Source organism: Triturus cristatus, chromosome 1_1 (genome assembly GCF_964204655.1).
Source record: "Triturus cristatus chromosome 1_1, aTriCri1.1, whole genome shotgun sequence".
NCBI classification, from domain to species: Eukaryota; Metazoa; Chordata; class Amphibia; order Caudata; family Salamandridae; genus Triturus; species Triturus cristatus.
Window position 1 is genome coordinate 850,134,579 of NC_140579.1, and position 27,702 is coordinate 850,162,280.

General features: G+C 43.8%; 1 pseudogene; it reads left to right on the top strand.

Annotated features, from left to right (window-relative positions):
• Nucleotides 1–9,656: 9,656 nt before the first annotated feature.
• Nucleotides 9,657–27,702, top strand: part of LOC146871179 (E3 SUMO-protein ligase KIAA1586-like) — a 41,050-nt pseudogene continuing 23,004 nt past the window's right edge.

Genomic DNA, 27,702 nt, shown 5'->3' on the forward strand with positions numbered 1-27,702 from the left:
TTGCAAGTTCTTTAAGGGCCACTCGTTCCCCTTTGGACAGGTTGTCCGTGTATCTCGATTTCCCTTTGTCCCTTTTGTCTTCAAATTTGTTAAGGTCAGCCAGAACTAATTTATGAAAAGTGTCTATTGAGTTCCCGCTAGTTAGTATGGGTGTCCACTTGGATTTCGATCGAAGCCCACTGGTCAATGTGTAGTCTGTCTGAATGTCAAGCTCTTGTAATAGTGCATCTATTCTTTGGGGTGTTTCCTCTGTGTCTGCTAAAGACAAGAGTAATTGTGTATTTAGCGCGTCTTGGATACTGTAACTGATATTCGAAGAATCAGTAGGAATATGCATAGAGATTTTATTGGGTACAGGGTTCATGTCAAAAAAACTCTTCAATTTCAAATTTCTCGTGAATTTGTATAGATCAACTTTAGTATTACACACATCACCCTCATTAGTAGGGTTGAAACTCAAACCTTTTTTCAACAAGTTAACCATTTCATCATTCAAAGACATAGAAGACAGGTTCATGATCTCAATATCATCTGTCGACCCTGCCTTTATTTCTTGTTCTGACCTGACCTCAGTTTGGTGCGGTAATCCTCTTTTTCTCCCTGCCCTCTGACCTCTGCGGGTTTTGCGTTTATGGAATCGCGGATAGGTGGAAGTCTGTTCCCTCTCCTGATTCTCAGTACCTCTCGTAAAAAAGAGGAAGAGGAAGGTGCCCCTGTGTTCTCCAAATCGCTGTCGCTAGTGACTGGTGCATTTAAAGAAGAGGTACTGGAAGAGATTGAACTCATATCCTGTCTTTGATTAGTTTTTTCTGATTCTTTCCCTGTCTGAAAAAGATAATCATATTTTCTAGCGTAGGTATACACTCGTCCTTCCCTGTAATCTATTTCATCCCGTTTCAGTTTTCTCGCTTTCCTTTCTTTAATCTCATTCTGATGTTTCATTAAAATCTCATTAAGTATTACATAATTTTTCTCGGTGGCTTCTTTGAGGTCTAGGGCTAATATCTCTTGTTCTAATGTTTCAATATCTTTTTGGAGTTTTATCAATTTCCTGTCTGTATTTTCAATCAGAATTGTCATGAGTGTTTGGGATTTATCATTTAATGTGTCTTCCCATTTCTTTAGTAGGTCCTCCTCCAGGTCATCGTATGTTGGGAAGATTTGTGATCTTAGACCCCTGGGGACCCTTTTGAGACGCATATACTGCTTCAATGTAGCTCCGTCCCACCATTTTGAGTTTTCAGTTTTTTTCAATTTTTCTAATCTCATAAATTTGTCCCGCAGGCCCTCTTTGCGTGTGGGTATATTAAGCCCAGCACTCGCTGCTACTGATTGCCCTTTGGCAAGGTTGTCAAAAAGTTCCTCTGCAATTTTATCTCTATCGCTGTTCATGATGAGTCCTCACGCGGATGCTGCTCCAACCTGCGTATCAATTTGATAATTAGCAAAAAAGGGGGGTATTATTTTACACTGCCAGGTTATTGATGAGCGCTCTCTTATGAACGTTCTTATCTCAAGCTGAAAATGAATCAGAAACGGTGCAACAGAAGAGGGAAAAAACAACCCCTAAACCCTCTACAAGTGGGCCTGAGCCCGCTATACAAACGTGAAACAAGACTGTGCACACGTTAATTTCACAGTATTTAGGTGAGTTACCAATATGTATCAAACAAGATTCATGCAATATAATTATCGGATAATGAGGGATCGCAGGACGAACAAGTAGATTCAGTTTCCGTTTTTATGGTAAAATTCAGAACAATCCAGCCAGCCAACACGTGTTTCGTCATGGGGTACACACACCCCCCGACTTCTTCAGGGCTGGTAAGAAAACATATACAAGGTATATATCACAGACAAGTATCTGAATATAATGACATACAATGATCTAGTTACAATTCTAACTAGGATGGTGGGAAAACCGACATAAATGAAAGTAACATGGATTTGAGAAAGGTGTCCAGGTGTTCAGGGTGAGAACCCAAAAACCGTATGGAAATATACTATAATTTGATCATTCTTGACCGAAACAGAGAGATAAGAAAATCAATAAGTACGCAACGTCCTTAGTGCGTGAAAATACTATGAAGACCCCTTCACAGTAGGTGCCGCGTGAACGGATGTGTCATCTATCTTTTCACGGTGTTACGAGTGCGAGTCTAGTGTATTCAAACTTCATGATTGAGACTATATTAAACCGGGTGAGCCAAGTGTATGTGGCGAAACTTATTCATAGCCCCACTCAGGGAGAAAATTGTAATAAGCATGCGAGAGGATATCGAAATACCCCTACCTTATCGTAGTATGGCCAATGAATCTGACCTATAAGCAAGCAAAAAATCCGTATACTATCACGATCCATTTCTTAGTTACTGATTAACCATGAACACACACTGAAAAATCCTTAGATACACTTATTCAACCATAAGCGGTGCAGTGAGAACTTCGAGTCCAGGCTTACCTTACACCTGGTGATAATTCCGACCCAGGGGGTCATATATTTCCAAACACAACCTGTGCGATTAAGCGTTGTCCGCATTTGTTACCATCCAAACAAATCTGTGACTAATGGCAGTGTTCCAATTCCGACATTCAGGCTCTGTAAAGAGTGATATAAATCAGTCACTCGCACGCTCCAAAAGAAAGAGGGGGGCTAACATTAAAGAGGAATCTCAGCTTTGTAGTGATTCTTACCCGTAGACGAGTGCGTCTATCCGTAGGTGCTTGGTGTTCTCCGCGTGTATTTGCGTTTCTGTTAGTGCGCATACCCGGAAGTGTTTATATCGGGAAGCCGAGTCAAACACTAGAACGTGTGTGTGTGGATACGTTTAGTGGTGCGCATGCGTTAGATTGAGTTTGTGTATATCTCTAAGTTTATCAAGAAGCGCGAAATCGAAGGAATAGTAAGAGACAATTCTTAAATGGAAACATGACAGAAAATCAATATCTAAAATAAACGGTAAAAAGAATATTATTGTCTTCACTAAATGGATTACATTGGAGAAGCGGTACAAATTACAGCAAAATATCAATAGGTATTGAAGAAATACTTCGTACAAAAGGGCAAACACATCATGGTGCATCTCGGAGAAGAAAGTGAAACACAATATTTATCGATGTATGAAATTAACTGGCAAAAGGTCTGCATTACACATTACTAGCCGTCTAGTATCGTTCTCGGTGTACCCTTGTTCAAATATCAGAATTCAACGTGACATTTGTTCCTAAGCAAAGGTAGTGTGGTGTTGATGTTAGTACATGATGTTACTTTCCTCATTTACTACGGTTTGTGATTCAATGGTGGTCACTACCGTGTATATACTTTGTCGAGACGATCACATGTTCAGGAGCATGCCCCAGAGTCAATAACCCCTCGGATTTCAAAATAGAACCGAACCTATCAGTCTCCTAGGAAATAGTGCATCTCATTGTCACTATTGAGACCTAGGTCGTACGTTCTCAAGCGCATGATCCAAAAGGCTTCTAGTCTCCTTAAATTGAGCTCCCTGTTACCTCCTCTAGGGTTCTGTTTGCAATGATCTATACCATAGAATTTGAACTTCTTTGTCTGGCCTTGTGTTGGACACTCCCAAATGTGTAATGCCATGGGGTATCTTGAATCTTTCTGTTTTAAGGCTCTTACGTGTTCTGCAATCCTTTCTTTCAGGCATCTTATAGTGCTGCCTACATATTTACCTCCACATGTGCATTCTAGTACATACACTACAAATTTGGTGTTGCAATTAATGTTTATCCTGATCTCATATTCTTTATTTGGGCCTTGAAACGTCCTTTTCTTGTCATCCGCCCATCTACAATTGCCACAACATCCACATTTGAAAAAACCTTTGGATCTTGCGCTAAGCCATGTGTCTGGGAAAGCGTTGTGTGTGTAGCTCGGACTCAGGCGTGCGCGTAGGGTTTTACCCCTTCGATAAGTGATCTGTGGTTTCTTGTTAATGATCTTAGTTAAAGAGGGGTCGTTTGTAAGGATGTGCCAGTGTTTCTGTAGGCTTTTAGATAGGGCCCTACTGTGATCATCATAATTGGTGATCAACCTGACTGATGTATCTGCGGGTTTCTTCTCCTTATCTGTGATCGTTTTTATTCTCTCTGTGTTCCTGATTTTGTTCCCTGCTTTCTGGATCACAGATGTGTTGTATCCCCTTTTGATAAATCTTTTTTCCATGTCCCGTAGGCAATATCGAAAATCTGTATCAATACTACAGTTCCGTCTGGCTCTCGTGTATTCGCCTAGTGGGATGGCATTTATTTGGTGCGGTGGATGTGCACTTTTTGCGTGTAAGATCGCATTACATGCAGTGTCTTTCCTATGTAGTCTGGTGTGCAGTTGATTGTTTTTAATGAATATTTCAATGTCCAAAAATTTGATACCCATGCTGCTTGATTCCTGTGTAAATTTCATATGTGAAGTGTTTAAATTCAGGTATATGCAGAATTCCGTGAGTTTTTCAGGGCTACCTGTCCAAATCATTAGACAATCGTCAATGTAGCGCCCCCAGTATAGAATAGAGTCATGGAATCTGCCTCCTCCTGGTCCCCATATCCAGTCCTCTTCCAATTTACCCATGAACAGATTTGCGAAACTGGGGGAAAATTTAGATCCCATCGCCACTCCCTTCTTCTGTTTGTACCATTGGGAATTGAATAAAAATACATTGTTATAGAGAATAATGCGCATCATGTCGATCAGCATCTCTGTGTGTTTCCATTGTGAAGCAGCTCTTTTAAACAGAATATTCTCTATGGATTTTATTCCCAGTTCTAGTTCAATGCTGGTGTACAGAGACACCACGTCCATCGTCACCAGGATCATGCCCTCCTCCCATCTTAAATCTGACAGAATGTTCAATATATGCTTCGTGTCCCTTATATATGAAGGAAGGTTTTTTACCAGTGGTGACAGAAACACGTCTACATATTCAGCCAATCTCTCAGTGGGACCCCCAATTCCACAACTCAATGATACATCATGCTATGAACCAATACACCACAATCCAATAGGTCCACTCTCACAAACGATTAATCACAAACTTACTGAGTGGTATAATGACAGTCTGCTGACCCTGGAAGAAATGCATTATCTCAAAGTGTTTAAACCCAACTACCCTTGCATTTACACACTTCCGAAAGTACACAAACATTGCACTTTCCCTCCGGGTAGACCAATAGTAGCAGGAATTGGGGGTCCCACTGAGAGATTGGCTGAATATGTAGACGTGTTTCTGTCACCACTGGTAAAAAACCTTCCTTCATATATAAGGGACACGAAGCATATATTGAACATTCTGTCAGATTTAAGATGGGAGGAGGGCATGATCCTGGTGACGATGGACGTGGTGTCTCTGTACACCAGCATTGAACTAGAACTGGGAATAAAATCCATAGAGAATATTCTGTTTAAAAGAGCTGCTTCACAATGGAAACACACAGAGATGCTGATCGACATGATGCGCATTATTCTCTATAACAATGTATTTTTATTCAATTCCCAATGGTACAAACAGAAGAAGGGAGTGGCGATGGGATCTAAATTTTCCCCCAGTTTCGCAAATCTGTTCATGGGTAAATTGGAAGAGGACTGGATATGGGGACCAGGAGGAGGCAGATTCCATGACTCTATTCTATACTGGGGGCGCTACATTGACGATTGTCTAATGATTTGGACAGGTAGCCCTGAAAAACTCACGGAATTCTGCATATACCTGAATTTAAACACTTCACATATGAAATTTACACAGGAATCAAGCAGCATGGGTATCAAATTTTTGGACATTGAAATATTCATTAAAAACAATCAACTGCACACCAGACTACATAGGAAAGACACTGCATGTAATGCGATCTTACACGCAAAAAGTGCACATCCACCGCACCAAATAAATGCCATCCCACTAGGCGAATACACGAGAGCCAGACGGAACTGTAGTATTGATACAGATTTTCGATATTGCCTACGGGACATGGAAAAAAGATTTATCAAAAGGGGATACAACACATCTGTGATCCAGAAATCAGGGAACAAAATCAGGAACACAGAGAGAATAAAAACGATCACAGATAAGGAGAAGAAACCCGCAGATACATCAGTCAGGTTGATCACCAATTATGATGATCACAGTAGGGCCCTATCTAAAAGCCTACAGAAACACTGGCACATCCTTACAAACGACCCCTCTTTAACTAAGATCATTAACAAGAAACCACAGATCACTTATCGAAGGGGTAAAACCCTACGCGCACGCCTGAGTCCGAGCTACACACACAACGCTTTCCCAGACACATGGCTTAGCGCAAGATCCAAAGGTTTTTTCAAATGTGGATGTTGTGGCAATTGTAGATGGGCGGATGACAAGAAAAGGACGTTTCAAGGCCCAAATAAAGAATATGAGATCAGGATAAACATTAATTGCAACACCAAATTTGTAGTGTATGTACTAGAATGCACATGTGGAGGTAAATATGTAGGCAGCACTATAAGATGCCTGAAAGAAAGGATTGCAGAACACGTAAGAGCCTTAAAACAGAAAGATTCAAGATACCCAATGGCATTACACATTTGGGAGTGTCCAACACAAGGCCAGACAAAGAAGTTCAAATTCTATGGTATAGATCATTGCAAACAGAACCCTAGAGGAGGTAACAGGGAGCTCAATTTAAGGAGACTAGAAGCCTTTTGGATCATGCGCTTGAGAACGTACGACCTAGGTCTCAATAGTGACAATGAGATGCACTATTTCCTAGGAGACTGATAGGTTCGGTTCTATTTTGAAATCCGAGGGGTTATTGACTCTGGGGCATGCTCCTGAACATGTGATCGTCTCGACAAAGTATATACACGGTAGTGACCACCATTGAATCACAAACCGTAGTAAATGAGGAAAGTAACATCATGTACTAACATCAACACCACACTACCTTTGCTTAGGAACAAATGTCACGTTGAATTCTGATATTTGAACAAGGGTACACCGAGAACGATACTAGACGGCTAGTAATGTGTAATGCAGACCTTTTGCCAGTTAATTTCATACATCGATAAATATTGTGTTTCACTTTCTTCTCCGAGATGCACCATGATGTGTTTGCCCTTTTGTACGAAGTATTTCTTCAATACCTATTGATATTTTGCTGTAATTTGTACCGCTTCTCCAATGTAATCCATTTAGTGAAGACAATAATATTCTTTTTACCGTTTATTTTAGATATTGATTTTCTGTCATGTTTCCATTTAAGAATTGTCTCTTACTATTCCTTCGATTTCGCGCTTCTTGATAAACTTAGAGATATACACAAACTCAATCTAACGCATGCGCACCACTAAACGTATCCACACACACACGTTCTAGTGTTTGACTCGGCTTCCCGATATAAACACTTCCGGGTATGCGCACTAACAGAAACGCAAATACACGCGGAGAACACCAAGCACCTACGGATAGACGCACTCGTCTACGGGTAAGAATCACTACAGAGCTGAGATTCCTTTTTAATGTTAGCCCCCCTCTTTCTTTTGGAGCGTGCGAGTGACTGATTTATATCACTCTTTACAGAGCCTGAATGTCGGAATTGGAACACTGCCATTAGTCACAGATTTGTTTGGATGGTAACAAATGCGGACAACGCTTAATCGCACAGGTTGTGTTTGGAAATATATGACCCCCTGGGTCGGAATTATCACCAGGTGTAAGGTAAGCCTGGACTCGAAGTTCTCACTGCACCGCTTATGGTTGAATAAGTGTATCTAAGGATTTTTCAGTGTGTGTTCATGGTTAATCAGTAACTAAGAAATGGATCGTGATAGTATACGGATTTTTTGCTTGCTTATAGGTCAGATTCATTGGCCATACTACGATAAGGTAGGGGTATTTCGATATCCTCTCGCATGCTTATTACAATTTTCTCCCTGAGTGGGGCTATGAATAAGTTTCGCCACATACACTTGGCTCACCCGGTTTAATATAGTCTCAATCATGAAGTTTGAATACACTAGACTCGCACTCGTAACACCGTGAAAAGATAGATGACACATCCGTTCACGCGGCACCTACTGTGAAGGGGTCTTCATAGTATTTTCACGCACTAAGGACGTTGCGTACTTATTGATTTTCTTATCTCTCTGTTTCGGTCAAGAATTATCAAATTATAGTATATTTCCATACGGTTTTTGGGTTCTCACCCTGAACACCTGGACACCTTTCTCAAATCCATGTTACTTTCATTTATGTCGGTTTTCCCACCATCCTAGTTAGAATTGTAACTAGATCATTGTATGTCATTATATTCAGATACTTGTCTGTGATATATACCTTGTATATGTTTTCTTACCAGCCCTGAAGAAGTCGGGGGGTGTGTGTACCCCATGACGAAACACGTGTTGGCTGGCTGGATTGTTCTGAATTTTACCATAAAAACGGAAACTGAATCTACTTGTTCGTCCTGCGATCCCTCATTATCCGATAATTATATTGCATGAATCTTGTTTGATACATATTGGTAACTCACCTAAATACTGTGAAATTAACGTGTGCACAGTCTTGTTTCACGTTTGTATAGCGGGCTCAGGCCCACTTGTAGAGGGTTTAGGGGTTGTTTTTTCCCTCTTCTGTTGCACCGTTTCTGATTCATTTTCAGCTTGAGATAAGAACGTTCATAAGAGAGCGCTCATCAATAACCTGGCAGTGTAAAATAATACCCCCCTTTTTTGCTAATTATCAAATTGATACGCAGGTTGGAGCAGCATCCGCGTGAGGACTCATCATGAACAGCGATAGAGATAAAATTGCAGAGGAACTTTTTGACAACCTTGCCAAAGGGCAATCAGTAGCAGCGAGTGCTGGGCTTAATATACCCACACGCAAAGAGGGCCTGCGGGACAAATTTATGAGATTAGAAAAATTGAAAAAAACTGAAAACTCAAAATGGTGGGACGGAGCTACATTGAAGCAGTATATGCGTCTCAATAGGGTCCCCAGGGGTCTAAGATCACAAATCTTCCCAACATACGATGACCTGGAGGAGGACCTACTAAAGAAATGGGAAGACACATTAAATGATAAATCCCAAACACTCATGACAATTCTGATTGAAAATACAGACAGGAAATTGATAAAACTCCAAAAAGATATTGAAACATTAGAACAAGAGATATTAGCCCTAGACCTCAAAGAAGCCACCGAGAAAAATTATGTAATACTTAATGAGATTTTAATGAAACATCAGAATGAGATTAAAGAAAGGAAAGCGAGAAAACTGAAACGGGATGAAATAGATTACAGGGAAGGACGAGTGTATACCTACGCTAGAAAATATGATTATCTTTTTCAGACAGGGAAAGAATCAGAAAAAACTAATCAAAGACAGGATATGAGTTCAATCTCTTCCAGTACCTCTTCTTTAAATGCACCAGTCACTAGCGACAGCGATTTGGAGAACACAGGGGCACCTTCCTCTTCCTCTTTTTTACGAGAGGTACTGAGAATCAGGAGAGGGAACAGACTTCCACCTATCCGCGATTCCATAAACGCAAAACCCGCAGAGGTCAGAGGGCAGGGAGAAAAAGAGGATTACCGCACCAAACTGAGGTCAGGTCAGAACAAGAAATAAAGGTAGGGTCGACAGATGATATTGAGATCATGAACCTGTCTTCTATGTCTTTGAATGATGAAATGGTTAACTTGTTGAAAAAAGGTTTTAGTTTCAACCCTACTAATGAGGGTGATGTGTGTAATACTAAAGTTGATCTATACAAATTCACGAGAAATTTGAAATTGAAGAGTTTTTTTGACATGAACCCTGTACCCAATAAAATCTCTATGCATATTCCTACTGATTCTTCGAATATCAGTTACAGTATCCAAGACGCGCTAAATACACAATTACTCTTGTCTTTAGCAGACACAGAGGAAACACCCCAAAGAATAGATGCACTATTACAAGAGCTTGACATTCAGACAGACTACACATTGACCAGTGGGCTTCGATCGAAATCCAAGTGGACACCCATACTAACTAGCGGGAACTCAATAGACACTTTTCATAAATTAGTTCTGGCTGACCTTAACAAATTTGAAGACAAAAGGGACAAAGGGAAATCGAGATACACGGACAACCTGTCCAAAGGGGAACGAGTGGCCCTTAAAGAACTTGCAAACAACAAAGATGTTGTAATTAGAGAAGCGGACAAAGGAGGCAACGTAGTGATAATGAACAAGCAGGATTACAATGCAGAAATACTTTCACAACTCAATGATACATCATGCTATGAACCAATACACCACAATCCAATAGGTCCACTCTCACAAACGATTAATCACAAACTTACTGAGTGGTATAATGACAGTCTGCTGACCCTGGAAGAAATGCATTATCTCAAAGTGTTTAAACCCAACTACCCTTGCATTTACACACTTCCGAAAGTACACAAACATTGCACTTTCCCTCCGGGTAGACCAATAGTAGCAGGAATTGGGGGTCCCACTGAGAGATTGGCTGAATATGTAGACGTGTTTCTGTCACCACTGGTAAAAAACCTTCCTTCATATATAAGGGACACGAAGCATATATTGAACATTCTGTCAGATTTAAGATGGGAGGAGGGCATGATCCTGGTGACGATGGACGTGGTGTCTCTGTACACCAGCATTGAACTAGAACTGGGAATAAAATCCATAGAGAATATTCTGTTTAAAAGAGCTGCTTCAAAATGGAAACACACAGAGATGCTGATCGACATGATGCGCATTATTCTCTATAACAATGTATTTTTATTCAATTCCCAATGGTACAAACAGAAGAAGGGAGTGGCGATGGGATCTAAATTTTCCCCCAGTTTCGCAAATCTGTTCATGTGTAAATTGGAAGAGGACTGGATATGGGGACCAGGAGGAGGCAGATTCCATGACTCTATTCTATACTGGGGGCGCTACATTGACGATTGTCTAATGATTTGGACAGGTAGCCCTGAAAAACTCACGGAATTCTGCATATACCTGAATTTAAACACTTCACATATGAAATTTACACAGGAATCAAGCAGCATGGGTATCAAATTTTTGGACATTGAAATATTCATTAAAAACAATCAACTGCACACCAGACTACATAGGAAAGACACTGCATGTAATGCGATCTTACACGCAAAAAGTGCACATCCACCGCACCAAATAAATGCCATCCCACTAGGCGAATACACGAGAGCCAGACGGAACTGTAGTATTGATACAGATTTTCGATATTGCCTACGGGACATGGAAAAAAGATTTATCAAAAGGGGATACAACACATCTGTGATCCAGAAAGCAGGGAACAAAATCAGGAACACAGAGAGAATAAAAACGATCACAGATAAGGAGAAGAAACCCGCAGATACATCAGTCAGGTTGATCACCAATTATGATGATCACAGTAGGGCCCTATCTAAAAGCCTACAGAAACACTGGCACATCCTTACAAACGACCCCTCTTTAACTAAGATCATTAACAAGAAACCACAGATCACTTATCGAAGGGGTAAAACCCTACGCGCACGCCTGAGTCCGAGCTACACACACAACGCTTTCCCAGACACATGGCTTAGCGCAAGATCCAAAGGTTTTTTCAAATGTGGATGTTGTGGCAATTGTAGATGGGCGGATGACAAGAAAAGGACGTTTCAAGGCCCAAATAAAGAATATGAGATCAGGATAAACATTAATTGCAACACCAAATTTGTAGTGTATGTACTAGAATGCACATGTGGAGGTAAATATGTAGGCAGCACTATAAGATGCCTGAAAGAAAGGATTGCAGAACACGTAAGAGCCTTAAAACAGAAAGATTCAAGATACCCCATGGCATTACACATTTGGGAGTGTCCAACACAAGGCCAGACAAAGAAGTTCAAATTCTATGGCATAGATCATTGCAAACAGAACCCTAGAGGAGGTAACAGGGAGCTCAATTTAAGGAGACTAGAAGCCTTTTGGATCATGCGCTTGAGAACGTACGACCTAGGTCTCAATAGTGACAATGAGATGCACTATTTCCTAGGAGACTGATAGGTTCGGTTCTATTTTGAAATCCGAGGGGTTATTGACTCTGGGGCATGCTCCTGAACATGTGATCGTCTCGACAAAGTATATACACGGTAGTGACCACCATTGAATCACAAACCGTAGTAAATGAGGAAAGTAACATCATGTACTAACATCAACACCACACTACCTTTGCTTAGGAACAAATGTCACGTTGAATTCTGATATTTGAACAAGGGTACACCGAGAACGATACTAGACGGCTAGTAATGTGTAATGCAGACCTTTTGCCAGTTAATTTCATACATCGATAAATATTGTGTTTCACTTTCTTCTCCGAGATGCACCATGATGTGTTTGCCCTTTTGTACGAAGTATTTCTTCAATACCTATTGATATTTTGCTGTAATTTGTACCGCTTCTCCAATGTAATCCATTTAGTGAAGACAATAATATTCTTTTTACCGTTTATTTTAGATATTGATTTTCTGTCATGTTTCCATTTAAGAATTGTCTCTTACTATTCCTTCGATTTCGCGCTTCTTGATAAACTTAGAGATATACACAAACTCAATCTAACGCATGCGCACCACTAAACGTATCCACACACACACGTTCTAGTGTTTGACTCGGCTTCCCGATATAAACACTTCCGGGTATGCGCACTAACAGAAACGCAAATACACGCGGAGAACACCAAGCACCTACGGATAGACGCACTCGTCTACGGGTAAGAATCACTACAGAGCTGAGATTCCTCTTTAATGTTAGCCCCCCTCTTTCTTTTGGAGCGTGCGAGTGACTGATTTATATCACTCTTTACAGAGCCTGAATGTCGGAATTGGAACACTGCCATTAGTCACAGATTTGTTTGGATGGTAACAAATGCGGACAACGCTTAATCGCACAGGTTGTGTTTGGAAATATATGACCCCCTGGGTCGGAATTATCACCAGGTGTAAGGTAAGCCTGGACTCGAAGTTCTCACTGCACCGCTTATGGTTGAATAAGTGTATCTAAGGATTTTTCAGTGTGTGTTCATGGTTAATCAGTAACTAAGAAATGGATCGTGATAGTATACGGATTTTTTGCTTGCTTATAGGTCAGATTCATTGGCCATACTACGATAAGGTAGGGGTATTTCGATATCCTCTCGCATGCTTATTACAATTTTCTCCCTGAGTGGGGCTATGAATAAGTTACGCCACATACACTTGGCTCACCCGGTTTAATATAGTCTCAATCATGAAGTTTGAATACACTAGACTCGCACTCGTAACACCGTGAAAAGATAGATGACACATCCGTTCACGCGGCACCTACTGTGAAGGGGTCTTCATAGTATTTTCACGCACTAAGGACGTTGCGTACTTATTGATTTTCTTATCTCTCTGTTTCGGTCAAGAATTATCAAATTATAGTATATTTCCATACGGTTTTTGGGTTCTCACCCTGAACACCTGGACACCTTTCTCAAATCCATGTTACTTTCATTTATGTCGGTTTTCCCACCATCCTAGTTAGAATTGTAACTAGATCATTGTATGTCATTATATTCAGATACTTGTCTGTGATATATACCTTGTATATGTTTTCTTACCAGCCCTGAAGAAGTCGGGGGGTGTGTGTACCCCATGACGAAACACGTGTTGGCTGGCTGGATTGTTCTGAATTTTACCATAAAAACGGAAACTGAATCTACTTGTTCGTCCTGCGATCCCTCATTATCCGATAATTATATTGCATGAATCTTGTTTGATACATATTGGTAACTCACCTAAATACTGTGAAATTAACGTGTGCACAGTCTTGTTTCACGTTTGTATAGCGGGCTCAGGCCCACTTGTAGAGGGTTTAGGGGTTGTTTTTTCCCTCTTCTGTTGCACCGTTTCTGATTCATTTTCAGCTTGAGATAAGAACGTTCATAAGAGAGCGCTCATCAATAACCTGGCAGTGTAAAATAATACCCCCCTTTTTTGCTAAAAATCTTCCTAGTGGTTTACCACCTCCCTACATCCCTTGCCCTGGGGATGGAGGGTGGGGAAACAAGCACTCTGCACGTGTGGCTCCCGGAGGGCAGAAATGAAACGTCATCAGCAGCTTCAGCTAGCATCCAGTGCGGACATCTTGGGAGTCCGGCGGTGGCGCAATGTGGCTCCAATATGAAGTGGGAACAAAGAGGCCCACTTCACGCTGTGCTGCCCCTTTTAATTAATTAATTCTGATTCCCCTGAGTTAGGGTTTTTTACGAAGACTTGGCTTAAGCCCTCTTCCACTCCAGCCATTCCTTTAGCCCTTCCCAAAAATTACTGTGTACTCAGACTAGATAGGGAGACTAAAGTGGGTGGCGGTATTGTCATTATATATAAAGAAACAGGGAAAGTGTCTATCATTGACTCTACCTGACATAGAAATCTGTATTTTTAAAATTGAAGTCACCCCCCAGAATTGCTGAAAGGGCGCCCTTATATACCGACCTCCCAGTCCTCTTAAGGATTTTACTACTAAAATGATGGAAAGTATTGCCCCCACATCCTTTGTTATAAGCAATATTTGGTGTTAGGGGATTTTAACATTCATGCTGAAAATAGTGAAAACACTGAGTCCGCTACCTTTCTCGCCAACATGGCCTCCTTAGGATTAGTAATGATCAATGCTGGTCCAACAGATTCCGCCGGTCACACACTGGACATTATCTTCTCCAACTTTCCTCGTATATTTGCAGAACCACCCTGCCAAGTGACCTGGTCGGATCACTCCCTGATCAATTTCCAGATAAATGGCATCATACCTACTGACACTCCTATTCCCATTCGTAATTTTAAATGACAATGGGGCAAGATTACACAGGAATACTTTGGGAAAGGTTTTATACCCCGACATATTTTGATCCTGTTGATATAGAGACCAGGCTCAGGACATTCTATGTGGCCGTAGAATTAGTTACAGATTCACTGGCGCCTTTAAAACAACAGTATACCAATTCCCGTAGGACACATGCAGTCTGGTAAACCTTCAAACTACAGAAAGAAAAATTTGACTGCAAAAAATTGGAAAAAACCTGGCGAAAAACACAAATAGAGAAAGAGAAAATAATCTATAAAACAGCTCTTGCACTTTACCAAAGGAATATCAAAAAGGCACGAAAAGATCATATTGCCTCTCAGCTACACCAAGCCGGCAATTTCACTAAAGAACTCTACAAAGTCCTTAATTCCTTTACCAACCCTATAGCCTGCACTAATCAGATCCCCCCCTCTCAGACATTATGTGATAATATTGCCAACTATTTCGAGGAAAAAATTAATATAATCTACGACCAATTCCACAAAGACTATGTACCCCCTGATATCTCCGTCCCACTGTCCACATTTCAGAGAAAGAATGAGGGCTGCCTCGAGAGCCTTCACGTCTTTCAGATACCTCATGTTGAATCGGGTTCCCCCCTCGACATCCTGCCAGCCAACCTGTTTGCTTCTTTAGCCCCGCAACTAGCCCCTACTATCTGTACTATACTAAATGCCTCCCTTAGTGAAGGGAAACTCCCACGCGGATGGAAGGCGGCACAAGTACTCCAGATCCGGAAAAAGACACATGTACCCTCAACTGAGCTAACTAACTATCGTCCCATTTCACTCCTCCCACTCATGAGTAAACTCTTGGAAAGACATATTAATACTCTGCTCATGGGTTATTTAGAATCCCACAGCAAGCTTGACCCATCCCAATCCGGTTTCAGACAACTACTCTACTGAAACCACCCTCATAGGCGTCACGGATCACATTGAACATGCCCTGGACATCAATAAGGCGGTGCTGCTGGTACTTCTGGATTTGTCCGTGTATTAAGATACCGTGGCCCACCAGGTGCCACTCCATAGACTGAGTGAGATAGGTGTCCAGGGACTGGTGATCAAATGGCTCACCAGTTTCCTGAACCAGCGAACCTAAACTGTCAATTTGGGCCAATTTCAGTCTCGCACTCTGGAGCTCACAAAGGGGGTACATCAGGGCTCTTGTCTCAGCCCTACTCTATTTAATGTATATGTCGCCCCCCCTTGCCAACATCATCAGAGACCACGGATTCACCCCATATTCCTACGCAGACGATACCCAACTCTCTCTATCTTTTGACAGTGACACGATCTCTACTAAATCTCTCTTTGTGGAAGGTATGTTAGCTATCTCCGGGTGGATGACGCAAAACTTCCTTCAGCTTAATGTAGCCAAAACTGAAATCCTGCTGTTTGGTAAAGCCTAAACCCTGTGGTCTCCCTACTGGTGGCCCACAGAGCTGGGTTCAGCTCCCACCCCATAATCTGTGGCTAAAAACCTGGGTGTCCGACTGGACCACTTCCTAACTATGAGAGACCAAGTTTTGGCCACCACTGGTACCTGCTTTCCCCCACTGAGCCTCCTCCGCAGAGTGTCCCACCATCTTCCCTTAACTGTAGGACCTTAATACAAGCCTCGATTACTGCAATGCCCTGCTCATGTCTGCCAACTAAGCTATGCTGAACAGAGTGCAGGTGGTTCAAAATATAGCAGCCCCCTTGGCTCTCAACTTGCCCCCCAGAACCCCTTCCCGGCCATTCTTACGGCAGCTTTACTGGCTTACCATCCGCCAGAGAATTAAGTAGTTTAAAATTTGCAATCTAGTCCACAAGTCATTACATGGCAGAGGTCCTAGTTATCTTGCCGAAAAACTTAAATACTATCTGCCTGGAAGATCACTTCGCTCTAGAGATAAACGCTCTACTAGCTCTCCCCTGAAGAACCGGAATAACCCACTTACTGGGTCTCGGCTGCGGGGGAACCGCCCAAGTCTTCCATACCCTCCATATGTAGTAAAAGGAGACACAGGAGCCTTCGTCTGCAGGAGGAACCCAGATTTATTCAAATAGCCCGGGCTATGGAACAGAGTCCCAAGCTAGTCAGAGACGAAACCCAGGAGGCTGCTGATTTACTCCGCAGCTTACAAGCCTTTTATACTTTTTCATTGCATTCTTTTTGCTGTTAGTCCAATGTTCAATCAGGCCAGTGTTTGCAGTTGATAACCAGATCCAGACGATGTTTGTAGGTGGTCACCTGGTCAAGGCTTGGTACACAAATCATTGTTCACTCAGTGTGATCAAAGCTGGTCTTGCAGGTCATTGTTCACTCAGCTTGATCAAAGCCCGGTCTTTCAGGTCATTGTTTAATCACCCTGATCAAAGCCCGGTCTTTCAGGTCATTGTTTAATTTTGCACAGAAACCACATTTCCTATTTACATGTTTGTTGCAAGTGAAGCCTATCCATATCAGATCCTCTAATACATTGGAGTCACCTAATCCTTACTACTTAATTCCTGTGCAACCAAAACAGAAAAAACAGTTTGTGAGTGAGATCATGACTGGTTCCGTGACTTTTCCTTTTCCACCCCCCAGTCTACGGAGTGGGAGCCTTCTTATGGGAGGGAGCTCTTGGGCAGTGGGCCCTGGCTGCCCCTAGGATACCAACATTGGGCACCCTCTGCACCCAACTTCTTCGTCCCCCAAAGGTCCTGTGCTAGGTTGTGCCCATTGTGCCTGCACAGGTGGCGACAGGTGAAGACGGCGTGTCAGCGACTGCCTCCAGCCCCCGTGCCACTACAACTTCCTTATGACTTGCTGCCAGCACCCCTTTGAGGCTCCTGGGAGGCTAATGTTTTACCAATTGTTTTGCTGGAAAAGGATGCTGCAGGAGACCCGAAGAGTCCCCGCTAATTATGACCACACCTGCAACATGCCAGCATAGTTCACCTACTATCTGGCCGCCCCCTCATGTTGAGTGTGTTGGCCAAGCCACGCCAGCCAATTTTCCAGAAACACTGCGTAACCTTCCTTGGACAAGTATACACCATCCTGCAAGAAAAAACGCTCAACTTTGATGAAACCATGAGGTACTGAAGACAAACTGGCTATTTTCAATAGTTTTGCCACTTTCTTGTTTAGACGTTTTGCTGACTCATTGAAGGCCCTGACGGACTTACCACCTCTCGAGTTAATTCTCAAAAAAATATGAGACTATGCAGTTTTGGTCCTAGGGAACCTCCTTGAGAGCCAACCCTTCCCAGACTATTAATTCAAAAAAGTCCTTGCGCCCTAGGTTAGTCAAGTTATTGCCTCCTAAATGCACAATTACCACCTCCAGGAGCGGAGGCCTCCATGGCAATAATCCGTCCAGCAGAGATCTCAGGTCCACTAAACTCAGACCTCCTTGTCCACAGAAGGTTAAACGAAATCCGTCCATTCTGGCTACGTTGCGTGGTCACCAGCTGTATATCATACCATTGCATGCTTCACATAAGAGTGACCCAGCACCAGCACCTCCTAAACACATCTTGCTCTTGCTTTGACAGGAGAGCACAAACTATGGGACAACTGCACATCTTTAACATGTCTTCCACCTGTGTTGACAGAAGAGTACTAAAAAGGAACAGCAAAGGATTACGTTTTAGATCATCATAACATGTTTAATCTCACATACTGCTTATGGCCATTGGATTTCTATCTCCCCATCCTTTGAGCCAATTGTCCTCCCAGCCCTATGCCCGCCACTCTATTATCTGCCCCAATCCTAAAGGAATGAGGGCTGTACTCTGCAGGTGTAACACAGCTGAAGCCAGAGCCAGATTGAGGACTGTGGCAACTGAATCTTAGTGAGGGGTATTCCAGCCTCGTGTATGAACAGAATGCTAACAGCCCCTTGTGGGCAATGATCCATATAGGCCGCCAAGTTCCCCCAGGGCCAGCACACATTTGCCTGTGCCCAGTGCAGCAGAATTTGCTCCCCTCTACCCATCTGATCAGTCGTCAAGCGAGTGATGGTTACTGCCAGGGAGCTGCTTGGCCACCCAATATCCCCCACCTGCAGACCATCCTGGTTGTCTTTCTTACTATTTGCCACAAGTCCCCTTACCCTCAATGCCCCATAGAATGCCAAGCAGAAAGCTTCTTTGAAAAGGCAGACTTTGGCAGATGATCTGCACAATTTCTATATGCTGGAGATGATCCTCCCCAGTTTTAGTGGGCCTATGGAACCCCTAGCTTCTTGCTTAATCCCCTGGAGTCTCTGCCAGCCGCTCAGTGCTCTTTGCACAAGGAAAACCTTGGTCCCATCGAGGGTGCTGCTGCATTTTTGCTAAGAAAGAAATGGCTGAGGTGTGCCATCTAGAGTATGACACTGGCCTGTCCTCCTTCCTCAAAGATCCAGAAAATGCAATTAGACTCGGGTGAAAACAATTCCCCGACACCATCTTTTCCATTAAACCTGCTGTACGTGCAAAATGCCCCCTCATAGGTATGCCTTGTCTTGGGCGCTAAACTGGAAGCCAAGAGGTCTGGTAGGCTGGGGCACCAAGACACCAGAGTTGGTCTGGGAACGGTGAAGAGATCTCCACTGCTCCTAGGTGGTGGTACTTGAAAGCCTGCATCTTAAAATAAGACAGATCATCTGCTGCATTGTTCAATACCAGGTACATGTTTGGACTTAACATTGATATTGAGCCTTAAACATAGCAGCATGATTTCTTTCAACAATCTCAAGATCATCTTACATTTTGCTGCTTGCTGGTTAATGCACTCTACTACAGTCATGTTGCCTGACTAGAATATCATGGACTGGTTGCAAAACTGGTCTTGCCAGATTGTGAGGCCCACCAGGATGGAATAAAGCTCCAAGAAACCTATGTTTGCCACCAACCCTGATTCCACCCAGTCTGCTGGCCAACATTGGGTGAACAAAGAAGTACACAAAATGGTGCCAAATCTATGCTACCTGAAGAGAAAACCCACTCCAAGAAGTAGCTAAACCCTCTTCAAAGTAAGCCCAGGAGACCAAACAGCCCAGGGGCATGCATTTGTCACAGTAAAGGGTACTCTCAAATTGAAAAGCTAACAAATGGAAGTTGTCAAGATGTACTGTCAGCAGTCTAAATGCAGATTCTATATCTTCCTTTGCCAGGAATGTCCCAGGCATATTTGACGAGCACAATGCCAAACCAATCGCCTCATTGACCATCTGACCACTAGGTGCCAACAGATTATGATCAAGCAATACTCCTCTGGATCTTTTTTCGGAACCACCCCCAAAGGGGAACACACAAAATCCTCCGGGGGTTTGGAGACAACTGGACCTGCTACCCTCCCCAGGCTCCTTTCGTTCTGGGTCTTCCTCCTGGTAACATTATAATTAGGCTGCAGTAGCTTCTGATTTTTGGAAAATGGGGCCCCCACACAGCCCTCCACAGGGATTGTAAAACCATTCTTAAAACCATACAATGACTGTACCGCTACTGTGTTGTTGTGCATATCACTATTGCCTGTCAAATAAATGGGGAGGAGGCCTTGAGCAACAGGGGCAGCTCATTCATGCTTCTTATGGCCCCTGACTTTTGACTTTTTAAGACACTTGGACTCTGGGCGCGATGGGAGGCCACAGTAGGAGCAGCAGTGCTTAAACTTGCACATCCCCGGCGGTCTGGAACATGACCCTTTGTTAAAGTCCCAACATGAACCCTTTCTCCTTCCTCCCCCTGTAGGTGTTTTCCTCTGAGGCCACCCGAAAGGGCTGACCTGGAGCAGCCTCAACCCTCATGAAGTGCAACCACGTATTCACTTCTATTTGATCCCATGCCAAAGAGGGTCTCATAGCCTTTATCCTTCTAAATTCCTTATCATACTTCCTTATCATACTCCCTCCATACTGTCCCCTCAAACTCGTCATGTGCACACTATTCTTTTCTGGTTGCATGCTAGTTGAGTTTCCATTATAGGGAATCTCTCACCCATAATTTACCTGAAAAATTGCGAAACCTTTGACTCAGTTCATCAATGTCTCCTCCACCTTTTTCTCATATTGCAAATGTGCAGTCCCTAGAATGAGAGCATTCTTTACACTGCTTACTATCCTCCCTTTCGGGCATATTGGAAATTAGCACACATATTCTTGACATAACTTCCTATCAAAATCTTCTCCTTCCCTTCCATCGACACGCGCCTGCCCAATTGATCATGCTTAGAGAGCACATCCTCCAAACACATGCTCGGTAGTGGTGCTACCGTACCTGCTGGCATTGAATCCTTAGTAGGAGGTGGAGCCACAACTGCCGCCCATGCAGCCTGAGCCACACTGTCTGTGATATGAGTACCGGCAACCGCTGGCATTAGTGCTACCTGAGTAACTACTATGGGTGCGTCAACTACCACACTTTGCTGACCTTGTCCACACTGCCCACCAGAACTGTCCAAATGGGCACCAGCCTCCTGCCCCTTTCAACATTATCGCTCTCAGCAATCCCTGCTAACGGCCCCTCCATAAGGGGTGAAGATAACATCTAAACTTTTGATAACCATGGCAACACACTAGCTAAGTTAGTCACTAGATCAGGCGGCCCGCGCTAGTCACTGGCGTCACCCCAATTGCCATGCAGGTATTGACACACTGCACAATGCTGTTATTTTCAGTACAATCACAGTAGGTACTATCACTGCGGGTGAACCATGCTGCACTTCTCCCCTACCTACCCCGCCCACTGGGAAAATGACCATTGTAGCCTTTGAACCATGACCACCTTCACTACTTACAGCCTGCGTCCTACCCAGCTTTTTTCATTGGCGGGAATGCCGCTCTTGGAGGTACCCCCAGCCTCCTAGGCCTCTCTGCCGGTGCTGCTAGCTCGGGTGCTTGTCTCCCCTTGGGGGACTGGTGGGCGAAAAAGCACCAACAATTCGGCCATTGCATCCATCATGCGCAGCAATACCTGCTCTTCTTAGCCCCACCAGGCATATTAGCCAGTATAGACAATATCAGTGGATAACCAAAATTGCGACAAAGGTACTTATCAGCAATAACGCTACTATGCTCAATAACTTCTCTCACTACCCACTCTACCAGACAGGCTACCTTTCAGCCAACAAGTAAACATTTTGATTGAAAAAATTGCCTTGCCCAACCTTGTTGGTACCTGAGAACACCCTTTCCTTATAAGGGGTCATGTACTCAAATTCATCAGAAAACCGAGCTCCCCCTTCACAATAACAATGCCAGGTAAAGAAAACCTTGCTTAGCCTTCTTTAACAAAGCTGCTTTTGTCCACCTAAACAAATGTGCGAAATACTGTGGGGCTAAAATGCCCACTAACCCACAACCTGTAGCCAACAACAAAAACAAGTGCCCGAATACTACAAGGCTCAAATGCCCACTAAAAGCACCAAGTGTACTAAAATTCACAAAAAAACACCTACGAAAACGGGCCTCAACTGCCCCTGCATCCCTTCTTTCACTCATAAAACAACCTACTGCTGCTGGTTTCTCTGGCACCCTCCAGAGCCACCACCAAAAGCTAACAAGCATTTGCAATGCAATAGGTCTCGCATTTCGAGAGTTTAAGCCATTTGCATTGTAAGTGACAATGCCTTTTATTTATCTGTTTTGATAATAGCCACATAAATAAAAGGCATTGTCATTTACAATGCCAATAGCTCAAACTCTTGTAAAGCGAGACCTATTTCATTTAAAAAAGCGGCTGCCATTGTCCCAGGCTGCATGGAAAGTGAAAGCATGCATGGCGCACGGAATGTTGCAGGAAAGCATGTTGAGCCTGCAGTAGGAGAAACTCATTAATGAAAATAATGCTTACAGACTAAATAAGACATACATGTAACAACAGAAGAAAAAGGGCCAGACCTCATGGGAGCTTACAAATGAAAACAAGGCAGTACTAAGGAGGGACTAACAAGCCTATTAACAAATCAGAAGCCAACATTTACTAAGGACAATGACGCAAGCCAATTAAAAATGTGGGCAGGGCTTCAAGTTCATACTCCAATACAGCATGCCTCGCAGAGCAGCGCATATGCTGCCCAGGCTCGACCTAAAACGCTCCTGGGTTGGGAAAGAAACAAGCACTCTGCCCATGTGGCTCCAAGAGGGCAGAAATGAAAGGCCTGGAGCAGCTTCAGGGTCTTGGGGGTCCAGCGGGGGTGTGATGTGGCTACGATGTGAAGCAGTAACAATGAGCCCCGCTTGATGCCATGCTGCCCCTTTTAAAGGTGGGGCCATCGCACCGCTGGTCAGAAACTCCTTTTCACCCCAGAAGGACTATGCTTTTCAGGGGTGATCCAGAAGCGGCCCAGCCCACCACCTCAGGCCGGCCTGGGGACGCATAACCACCCCCACCTGTTCCCCGTTGCCCCCACCATAGTGGACATCCCTCGTCGATTGATGCTAATTATCATTGTGTGCTGCTTGCATGAAGTTTCTGCATGCAAGTAATTTGCTCCTTGCACACAATAGGTGCCCACTGATAGATTGCTGCCTGAATAGAATTACGTTTTGCAGATAGTGCTTGTAAAATGTTGAGAGTATGCACAGGGAGTTTGCGCTTGATGCAACTTGGTGCTTGCTGTTTCACATGACGTTTCTGCTGGCAGCCACGCAGAGAGTGGGAGCTGTCGCTGCCAGCGCAGGGAGAGCGGCTTCTCTTAGCCTCCATTTTCTCTGACAGGTTTAATTAGTGGAGGTGTCTGATGGGCAATAAGCCTAGATTACACTCTTCTAAAAGTCCCTTTAACAAAAGTGGGTTTTTATGTTCGGATTAACTTCTCTCTCCCGTCAATAATAGGCATGTTAGTTCAGGAGCCAGAGGCTCTGCGGAGTGCGAACCTCTTCATTAGCACTTCTCCTCCACCATACTCCGAACACAACGTTCGAATAGAGGTTGTGGCCTGTGCCACAGCACCTGACATCCTGCCTACATAGCTTAGCTCACCCTAGTTCAACTCGAGTCTGACCCAGAGACCAACCTACCTTATTTCACCTAAAGTCAAGCCAACATAGTATAGCCCACCACGTCACTTGGTGCGCAGCCTGCTTGACATGGCCCACCTAGAAATGCTTGGAATGCAGGCAAGAGTGTTGGACAAGCTAACATCACATGAAGTCTACCAGGCGCAGCATGGCCCACATCAAGTTATTCGCTACCCATGGATGTGGCCTGCAGAGTGTCATGTGAAGTCCAGTGTACCCTCGTTCAAATGCAGTCCAATCTACCCACCCCATGTCACTTGGTTCACAGCCTGCTTGACAAAGCATGCATCAATCTTCTGATGCTCACTCTACTTGGGGCAATCTACATGAGATCACTTTGATTACAGTCAGTAGCAAAGACCAAATCCCTCATAGGTTTGTGACTCTTCCACAGTGTTACCTCATATCCACGCCACAGAATGAGACTCATGCAAGGTGTCCCCTCATGCCCGCTCCTTAGGATGTCAATCAATCAAGGATTTATAAAGCATGGTTCATACACTGTCACCCCATGTCCACTCCAAAGGGTGAGACTCCTACACTGTCTCTGTGACCTCTCCGTAGGATGTTACTCCTGCCCTGGACCACCCCATGTCCACTTCTCATAATGTGACTCCAACCCTGTGCCATCTCATATCCAGTCCCCAAGATGGGATTCCTGCACTGTGTGATACCTCATGTCCCATCCCATGTGAAACCATTGTCTTTTCTTTGCAGTTTTATATAGAGCGAACTCGACCCAATGGTACTGGAGCACTTTACATGAGCACCAGTTACATTACGCTAGGACGCATTGATTTTTGGTAAGCACATCTCTTATCCAGACCAAAGAAAATGGAGCATTTGCACAGACATGTCAAAGGTTTTTGCAAAGTCCGGTCAAAAATGTCATGTGGGGCCCCACCAAAACACAAGCACCTGTTTCTAAATTTGAAAAAAATCATCAAGTGAAAGAGAAAACACAGCAGCTGAATCGTCTGGCACCATCTAATAGCATAATTGTGTTGGGTGTGTCATCATTAATAAACAGACCAGACTTGCTCCAAAATCTATAAATATATTTTGCAGTATTAGTGATAAGCCCTGGAAAACCATGAGGCCTGGGGAATAATGACCACCAGTACCCACCCCATGCCCCCTGTCCACCCTCTGACCATCCTGTCCTTTCATCTTTCTTCATAAAATATCAGAGGGGGCATTGTACAGCCTTAATGGCTTGCCTCACATCTGTCTTCAATCTGCATTATTTATCTTTTAGGAGCAGTGGCCCCGGACACATAATCCAGATGTGCTCTGTATAAGTGGACACAATACTCCAGATGTTCTCTCTATTAGCAGACAATGTTGTCTACTTATGGATTCAACATGCAGGTGCAACCTCCACAACCAGGGCACAATATTCTACATGTGATCTCTATGGCTGAATGCAAAACTCCAGATGTCACCTCCATAACTGACATAAGAAATCAGATGTGAGCTCCATAACTGGGTAAAATACTTCAAACTATACGCTATCCCCCAGATGCAATGTCAATAAAGTGGCATTATTACTCCATACGTGATAAGTAATTGGACAAATTATTACAGCTGCGACCACCATAATCAAACACACTACCATAGACAACTTTCAAAACTGGACTCAGCAATTCAGAAGAGCCCTTCAGAAGAGGAATGGGCGAAGTTGATCTACTACAATCAGCTTCCCTTATTTTGTGAGGTAGCTGTGAAAAATTGACAATTTTTTGAACACATGAAGATGGCAAACGTTTTTTTTTTAAACAGCTTCCAGGTTAAAACACCTTAAAATGGCTTTATGATTTAAAAAAAAAAAAAAATGAAAAAAAAAATCAAGAAACCAACTTTTAAGTGGAGAATTGTACCGAAAAATAATTTTAATATGAAAATTCTCACACTAGGGCCTTATTGCTAGATGGGAAAGGTAACTCAAATAAGGAGCCTTATAATCTTTATAGCAGTGGCTACTTTTGTATAAAAGCAGGTGTTGATGGCCGCAGTGCTGCTTGAAAGAGCCCAGGCTCAGCCAAACTTATGTTAGTTTATTCACTTTTTACAGAACACCATAAAAAAGAACAAAAGACATGATCTTATATTTATCTCAAACTGGGAAGCAGCGTACCTCTTGACCTCTGGGCTGGGCCATGAAGAGAGACCTGTCCATCACAGTTGAGGAGAAGTGTAGTAAAGCGGTATACATCCCCATCTCCACGCCCCTCCCTGGGTTTGTACTACACGTCTTGGGGGCAGTCATCCGATACTACCAGAAACCACGACAGAGGGAATAGGCGCTTCAGCCAGTTCAGTCAGTAAAAGCTTTCGCCGGAGGTCACTTCACATGTTAAAATCTGTGCAAGGCAAGTTCAGCCTCCCATCCATCTGAGGTCGATAAACTGAGCATCATTAAATTGGGCAACAGTAACTTATTTGTAGTGCTTAGAAATGGAATTAGACCTCTGTGAAGTCCTAAAACCAAGCTATTATTCACTAGAGATTTTCAAGATGGACTGTCACCACTCAGATCACGATGCCTTTAAACAATAAATAAAACCTATATTATGGAGACCTAGAACCATCCTGCTTTTACTCACCAATAAACGAAAGAAACACTGTAAACAACAATTACTTGATGGCTGACCACTGCCAATAAAGCTTTAGGGTATTGCATTGTCCAGGCCTGCCCACACCTGCTGAAGGTGGAGCGGACACCCGTCCACACATCCACACATCCCCACGGCAAGCTTCTCCGTCACTACCGTGCCAATCACTCCTGGACCCTAGGCCCCCTTCCCAACTAGTCCAGACAGTAAAGGGTTAACGCCGGGGCCTGCGGAATGCAGGGCCGGTGGGGAGGCTCGTTGCCTGGGGTCACCTGTGAGGGATTAGCTGGGCCCTGTCACCTGTGGCCGGAAAAATGCATGTTGTGCTCATATGCTCCTGTCAGACAGAAGAGGCAGGCCATTGTATTAAAATAATTACCTAAACACGAACAAACCCATAAAAACGCCGGCTATACCCCCAGTTTATTTGGACACACAAGCATAGTTTCTTGGGGATGTTGAGAAGGTTTTTCGTGCTAAAGGGTCTGCGTGCACTTATGCCACTTAAGACACACATAAGCTGCGGGGTGTAGAGCTCAGTGATGCCCTTATGCCCCTATCAGAGACAAAGAAGCATCAGCAAAGCATCTGGTCCACAGCTCTCCCACCAGGTACGCGAAGGAACCACTGATGGCGTCTCTCGTGTCTACGGAACATTGAGGCTCCGAGCGCAGGCCCCGACAACCGCCAACCATCCGCAGCGGCGGGGACCAGAGAGGCGACTAAAGGGCTCATGGCGAGTCCCTGAATACCAGCGGCTTCGAAGGAATAATTGCGGGGCGGAGACGAGAGTCGGAAGCAGGCACACTGAGGCTACGGCAAGGCCGGGCGCCTGACTCTAAAATGGCGCCTGCCGAGTGATTGCCGGAGTTCAGTCAGCGTCTCCACGAGACTCCAGAAAATAGACACCCAGGAGTGAGCGGCAAGTGTGGAGAGGGCAGACCGTTAACGAAGACACAGTGCTGGCGGAGGAGCTGTGTGGGGTTGGCTGTAATTGATTGATAGTCGACATCCAAAATTGCAAGAAGACTGAAATGATGGTGGATGTTATACGCTGGGTCTCCGACTCGACAGTGATTGGAAACCGACTGTGACCAGGACTGTAAACACAGAAGTGGCCAGCACTGGTGGACCTCAACATTTCGAACAGGTGCAAACAGTACTGGAAAGTATGGAGAAAGCGCTGGAACTCGGTTGTGGCAGCTATGTCTGGGCCAGATCT